Genomic DNA, 7,730 nt, shown 5'->3' with positions numbered 1-7,730 from the left:
CAGAGGACCCAGCTCGGTGGGTCCCAGACCCATGCAACTGTGAGATAATAAGTGTTGTTTAAAGTGCTGAGTGTGGGGATTATTGGTTATACAGCAATAGCTAACCCATGAGCAAGTAATAGCTGAGCCAGGATTTGGACCTAGGCGGCTAGACTCTGGAGCATGTGCTCTTGACCTCTTTGCTACATGGCACCCGAGGGGTGAGCCACTCAGGTTCTTAGGTCATCAAGTGAGCTTACACGGCTTTCTCATGTCACCTCAGACATAGATTGAAACAGAGATTAAAATAATGACTTGGTGAAAAGAGATTTACAAACACCCCCTGGAAAAGGTCTCTTCCCCTTTAGGAGTCCCTGTCCAAGAGAACAATGGGAACTATGTGTTCTTTAGGTCTAGAGGAGCTTTATTCTTTAAGTAGCTGGTAGCCAGGGAAGGCAATGTCATCAGGGGAGTCGTGGGCCCTGAGCAGGTGAAAATAATCTCTGACGGTGTCCTCAGGAAATGCTTCCAAGTCAAGGAAGCCTCATATGATATAGAAGATGGCCCTGCCTCGAGAGTTGGCAGGACTTTGTCCACAACAGGAAAGTGATCCAGATTTTAGCTCACTAACACTGGAAATAAGAGGAACTAATCTGGATTAAATAGCGCACTCTTTAAATAGTGAAATTCTGCAGTCTCTCTCCTGGAAGTAGGGATAACATAAATTTGTTATTATGAAATTATTCTTCCCTTTTAATGAAGTCTTCTTTCAGCTCTGGAAGAATTGGCAAAGTCTCCCAGAGGGAGACTGTGGAACCTTTAGAACTTTGTCCGGAACTCATCCTTGAGAACAAGGAAAACCAATGTGAAGGCTAGGATAGTGCATTTGCTGGATAGGTGGGACCCACATGGAGCAAGAAGGAGAACAAATACTTCGTTCAGATACTAGGAAGCACCATCTGAAGGAAGGGAAAGATGCCTTCATAACTGAGAAAACATTGCTCTTTTCAAGTTGGGTTTAGACTGTGTTATCCCCCCAAATTCATCTTTTGGGGGAACTATGTATGTGTCTACTTTAACGGGCCAGTAGATGAAGCATCCACCTTTCCTGTAGCTTATGCTGATTTAGCTACTGAAGAGGGGTTTTACCCAGAGGCACCTGCATCCACCACAGGGCCCAGAGTCCCTTTGTCCTCCCAGTTTGGGTGGATTGCACTTAGGTGGATTCAAGTCCATCCTGACCATCTTGTCAGGGTTTGGTCTACTACTCCAGAATGACAGGCTCAGACCCAGGGGACATTGCACAGGGACAGGAAGGTTGGAGCCAGGAGAGAGAGAGCCTCTCCTGTGTGGGATATGGTTCCCAAGGGAGGTGGAGAAAGTTTCTGAGAAACAGTCTGAGAAGAAAGAGACTCAGGGACACGACAAGGGAAGAGGAATGTTAACCTTCAGCCTCCTATTTCATAATTTCCTTCTAAAATCACCCAACCTCTGAATAAAGAACATTCCCACCAACCTGCTGTTAGGAAATAAGAGGGGGAAGGGAGGTTTAGACTGTCCAGGTTTTGTAGTCATCATCTCCATAGTTGTCTGGTTGCAAACCATAGAAACTGACCAAACAAACCTAAGCAAAACTGGAATGTACTGGAAGGATGGAGGAGCTTGCAGGAAGTGCCAAGCCTCAGAGAGGCCAAGAGCTAGGGCCGCTAGCCTTTGGGGCACCTGGTTCAAGACTCAGCACCACGGAGAGAGCATCCTGTTGGCCTAGCTTAAGTCTTGTTACTGACAGTCCCAAGGCCACAAGAAATGGGCGTGGGACAGCTCTCCAATGCAAAACTGGAGTGAAGTTACCAGGAAAAGGGTATGCTGAGCAGACAAAAACAATTGGTCATCTGCTACATTACAACACACACACACACACACACACATGAAAACTTTGTGTTTGTCTGATAAGTTAATATTGGGCAAAGACAGCTTTCTTTCCATTGATCCCAAGCTTATCCAACAGAAATGAATTCATCACCATCTCATTGTAGATGACCCTCCCTCCCTTCACAGACACCCATCAATACCAAGTCCCCCTTCCCACTGCCCTTGTCCAGTGTGCATTCTGGAGAAATAAGCAGACAGGGCAGAAGCTACTAGGGAGAAAACACGTGTGAAATGATGTGTGTGGTTGCCCCTTTCTTAGGAACCTCTTCGGATGCAAATAGACAATTCTACAGAGGACCAGGGCAGGGCCCAGGGACAGAAGCTGAACCTTATTTAAAATGACAGTGAGATGTCTGTATTTGTTTGGGAGTGTGGATTGCGGGGGCAGGGGGCACTGCAGTGAGGTGTGTGCTATTCTGATGGGGCCTGGGAGCAGAACAGACAGGGCCACTGGTGTCTCTTCCACCCTGAGCTTAGGGGCGTGAACTCGCCTATCGTTGGGCAGCACCTGGTGCTAGAGGAAAATCAACCCAAAGCACGTCCTCAGAGAACAGCCTCTTCATGAGAGGGGCCACCAGGGGCATGCGAGAAAGTCATCAGGGTAACCAGCCTTAATAAAGGTAGAAGATGAGATGCGAGAGGGGTGGGTTGGAGCAGGGGGAGTCAGGGGGAAGGAAATGATTGCAGGGAAACAGATGCAATTGAACAAGACTTGTGGAGATGGATTTCCCTGCCTTGGTCCAAGCTCAAATCCCTGTGCTCAGATTAATTAGCAAGGAAATATTTTCCTGTCTGCAGAAAAAGGCTGCTGGATTGCCAGTGGGACATGAGGGTGGGCAGTCTATCAAATAACTACTAATTAGGTTACTTCCCACTGCTGTTGACATGCTGGGGACACGTTCCTGGGCCAAAATAAAGCAGGGAGGAGGGGAGAGGAACAGAGATGGAGAGAGAGGTACAGGCCAAGATCCTTCCTGCTCATTGTAGAAAATCGTTGGCTGGAATTCAGAAGGAGACCTGGGTCCAGAGTCCAAGGGGGAGAGGACACAAGAGGAGCAACGTGCTGATTAGCAGATAGCCTATGGCCGAGACCTGCGCTTAGTGCTTGTTTTCCATGGCTGTCTACCACTGCTCTGAAAACATGCACAGTGTGGCTAGTCACAGGTAAGCCCTGGGCGGGACTGGCGTCGGTGGGGTAGGACTTTGGGTGGTGGTATTAATGACAAGAGCCACTTTTTGAATGTTTCCTACCTGTCAGTGACACTGCACACATTCATTCACTGCACAAGAGTGAGAAGGGGATGAGGAGATTAACATATATTTGCCTCACCGATTCTCATAACTTTGGGGAAGGTATTTTAGCCCTTTCTTATAGATGAGAAGATTGGGGCCCAGAGGGTTTAATAACTTGCCCATAGTTATACAGCAAATAAAAAGTGGTAAAGCTGAGTTTTGAACCCAAGATTAGCCTGACTCCAGTCCTGCCTGCCCTTGACCACTGCTCAATGGATAATGCACATTGGACAATATATATTGTCTTCTTTTGTGTTCCTTTGCCTAAGTTCCCTAATTCTGCCCTGAAGTTCTCAAGGCATATTCTTCAGTACATCACATGCAGGAACTTGAACTATTCTGCAGGAGGGGTACCACCATTTTTCCTGAGATCTGAGACTGAGGACGTCACCTAGTTCCCTATCTTAGAGACTGCAAATGAGGGTTGGACAACCCATTCCAGTGGCGACACCACCAAGCCATCTACATTGTGCCTGTGTGGAGTTTGCCCTCTTCCTTACGTCTGTCTTCATTAGAGACAGGGCAGTGAATCAGCAGCTGCGAGAAAGGGCCCACGGCCATGCCTTCTCCTGGGCAGAGCCACCACCCTCCCTCCACCCCTTCCTAGTAGGCAGAGTTGGACCACAAGGTGCCCCACTGCTCTGGGTAAGCCTCCTGCCTGCTGAGGCCTGTTCTTCACTGTTGTTTCTTTCCTCAAAGCTCTTTGTTGTTGTTCCTCCTGCTGTTAAAGTAGTTATTTGTAGCTTGTGTACTAGCTTGTGAGTTTCTTGAGGCCAAGGACTCTGTGTTACTCATCTTTGTGTCCCCTGCACTTCCTAGCGTATCAGGGACCTAATGATGAATATTCCATGAATATTTGCTGAATGAGGGAGTAGGAGTAAGTGCCTGAACAGCTCTATCTGGCTGGCATCCAGCCTGCCTCTAAATGTTTCCGTAATTTTTAGTAGTGCACCAGACACCCCAGTATTCCCTGCTAAGTATGGCAGAAAGATGATAGTGCCCCCCCTCTATGATGCCATTTTACCCTGCATGAATCCAGTTTCCCTTTTGACATTAAACACAGTGAAGACTACAGAAGGTGTTGCTCCTGCTACAAATGGAGATCGGAGGTGATCTGCTTTCCATCTCACACTTTCGAGAACCAGGCCGAGACCTGAGGGCCTGGGCATGGGGATGCCGCAGGGTGGTATGGGGAGACACACCAGAGTGGCTGGGAAGGAAAGAGTGTACCAGAAACCTGCTTCCTCCAAGCGAGTCCTGTGCCAGCAGAAGGAATCTATCCACAGAGCGGTGAGATAGCAGAGCAAGTGGGTTACCTAAAAATAGCAGTGCTGGTTTCCCATGTTTAGAGATGGGTCCTCTGCGATTCATCTTGGCTGGTTTATGCAAGTTTGCTTATTTGTCGAGAGTCTGAGAAAAGAATCAAATCATACGCCCTGAGATGGAAATCTGTAACCCCTTCTACCATGAGCAAGCAGACAGGTGAGCTGAGTGAGAAGCTCCTGAAACACCAGAGGCCTGGGGCTTGCTGTGGGGGAGGTAGATCTGTCCAGCTGCTCCCTCTTAGCTGGTCTCTGCCTTCAGGGCACCGTGGATGGTGGGCAGAACCTCACCTTGTCATGGGGACTCCTGTGGAAAAGGTACATATTTCCATGCAAGTGAACATAGGGAGATGTACGACTGTGTATCTCTTTGAGGGAGTAGATGAGATACTGTGCGTAAATCACCTAGCCCAGCACCAGGCACACATTGTAGGGACTCAGTAAATGTTAATTAGGGAGTCAGTTAGGTGGGAGTTGAAGTCAGGGCAGGACGTGGCAGGGAATGAGGAATATAATGTAAAATAGCCTTAGTGTTTTTGAAGCAAAGGGATGGATTTTGGAGGCAAGAAGTTGTGGGTTCATATCCTAACTCTGCCACTTGATAACATTGTAACTTCAGGCCAGTTTCTTTACCTCTCAGAATCTCGGTTCTCAACTATAAAGTTAAAAAATGAGAGTCATAACACCTGTCTCATAGGATTTCTGGGATTGTTAAGTGAAATTATATAGAGAAAATATCTGTACAAGCCTGAGTTCAATAAATATAGCTATTTTTTCTTTTTGATCATTTGTTATAAATATCATCAACAACAAGGATCCTAAGATTAACAGGATGTTACCATAAAGAAGAACTCAAAGATGCCAGTTTTCCCCCAGATCAATCTATAGAGTTAATGAAATTCCAATCAAAATATCAGTAGTCTTACTTAAAATCAAAATTGACAATTTATTCTAAAACTTATATGAAAATGCAAAGCCTCATAATAAACCAAAACAATTTTGAAAAAGAACAAAGTTGGAAGAGTTATGCTACCATCTTTCAAGTCTTAAAAGCTACAGCATAAAATACTGGCATAAGGATAGGCATACTGATGAATGAAATAGAATGGAGAGTTCATATGTAGACCCATAGACATATATAGTCAGCTGATTTTTCTACCAAGGTGCCAAGTTTTTCAATGGGGAAAGGAGAGTATTTTCAACACACGGTGCTGGAATGGCTGGATATCCATTTGGAAAGAAAAAAAAAAAAACCAAAACACTAAAAACTCAATTCTTCTTACCCCACATCATACACAGAAATTAACTCAAAATGGACTGTAGACCTGTGATGATTAATCTTATGTGTGAACTTGACTGGACCATGGGGTGCCCAGATATTTGGCCAAACATTATTCTGCACATTTCTATGAGGGGGTTTCTGGATGAGATTAACATTTAAATCAGATAGATTGCATAAAGCAGATAGCTCCCCCCAATATGGGTGGGCCTCATCCAATCAGTTGAAGGCCTGAATAGAACAAAAAGCCTGATGGTCCCTTGAGAAAGAAGGGATTCCTCCTGCTTGATTGCCTCTGCACTGGGACGTTGGCTTTTTCTTGCCTTCAGACTTGAATTGAAACCTCAGCTCTTCCTGAGTCTCAAGCCTGCCAGCTTTCAGACTGGAACTATACCCCTGGCTCTTCTGGATCTCCAGCTGGACAACTCACCCTGCAGATCTTGGGACTTGTCATCTTCCATAAGTCAATCTCACATGAACCAATTCCTTATTAAAAATCTCTTTCCATAAAGATGTAGATATATCTCCTATTGGTTCTGTCTCTCTGGAGAACCCTATTACAGACAAAAACTTTTGTTCATTGAAAGACACTATGGTGAGGGTTGAATAATGGCCTCCCCAAGATGTCCACATCCTAATCCTGGAACCTGTGAAGATGTTACCTTACATGTTGCCTACTCCAAGGTTATAAAGATATTCCCCTGTTTTCTGGGAAAAGCTTTCTTCCTAAAGTGAAAACTTAGATTATTGATTTTATATGTTTCTTTTTTTCTAATATGTGCATTCAGTGCTATTTCCTTCTGAGCTCTGCTTTCACTCTATCCCACAAATTATGATAAGTTGTGTCTTCATTTTCATTTCATTCAAAGTATTTTAAAATTTCTTTGGAGGCACATCTGGGTGGCTCAGTCAGTTAAGTGTCTGACTTCAGCTCAGGTCATGATCTCAGGGTCCTGGGATTGAGTCTCACATTGGGCTCTGCCCTCAGTGAGGAATCTACTTGTCCCTCTCCCTCTGCCCCTCCCCCCACTCATGTTCTTTCTTTCTCTCTCTCTCTCTCAAATAAATAAACAAAATCTTAAGAATATTTCTTTTGAGATTTCTTCTTTGACCCATTGCTATTTACAAGTGTGCATACTGTCTTAATTACTTGAAATTTATCAAAATTCTTGACACCTGCTTATAGCTCCTCAAGTTTGGTTTTTCTACTTCAACACTGGCTTTTATTGAGCCTTTGCATTTCCATAAGATTTTAGAATCACCTTGTCAATTTCTTTAAAAAGCTGCTGGGTATCTGATTGGAATTACACTGAAAATAGAGATCATTTCATGAACAATTGACCTCTTTACAATATTGACTTTTTTTTTTTTTTGAGGAGGTTGACATCTTTATTGCTTTAGAGGCAGGGGCAGGTGCTCAGGAACTCTTGGTGGGGCGGGCCCGCTTCCTCTTCACCATCACAGGCTTCTGGCTGCGCAGGACGGCGCTGGCTCTGCGAACGGCAGCCGTGCGCAGATCTGGGCGGTACTTGTTCTTGCGGATCATGTGCCGGGTGCTGCTGAGGGTGGCCCGGGCATTCTTGTTGATGGTGGTTCGAACCTAGGAGGTGGCGGGTTTCCGCTGGCCGGATCTCCGCTTCATGACCACCACCACGCCTTTACCGTCGGCCGCCGGCTCCACGCCCACGGTCTTGCGGTGAATCAGCCCGTTGTAGCGGAACGAGTTGCGAGCCTTCAGGTTGTTGGGCTCAGTGCTGTAGGTCTGCTTGTTCCTCTTGATCAGGAAGCTGGAGCAGTTCCGCACGACCATCCACTGCAGGTGGGCGGACATGGCGGCGGCTCCTCTTCACTACGGCAGCCGGAGACGGAAAGAGCCATTTTTTTTAATAGTTTTTTTTTTAAGATTTTATTTATTCATTTGAGAC

General features: G+C 45.7%; 1 pseudogene; it reads right to left on the bottom strand.

Annotated features, from left to right (window-relative positions):
• Positions 1-7,170: 7,170 nt before the first annotated feature.
• LOC102738199 (large ribosomal subunit protein eL28 pseudogene) lies at positions 7,171-7,644 on the bottom strand (annotated as a pseudogene).
• Between the last annotated feature and the right edge of the window lie 86 nt (positions 7,645-7,730).

This window comes from Leptonychotes weddellii, chromosome 9 (assembly GCF_054177405.1).
Source record: "Leptonychotes weddellii isolate Sample4059 chromosome 9, ASM5417740v2, whole genome shotgun sequence".
Lineage (NCBI taxonomy): Eukaryota > Metazoa > Chordata > Mammalia > Carnivora > Phocidae > Leptonychotes > Leptonychotes weddellii.
The sequence above is the reverse complement of the archived record's forward strand: the minus strand, read 5'-3'. Positions and strand labels throughout refer to the sequence as shown.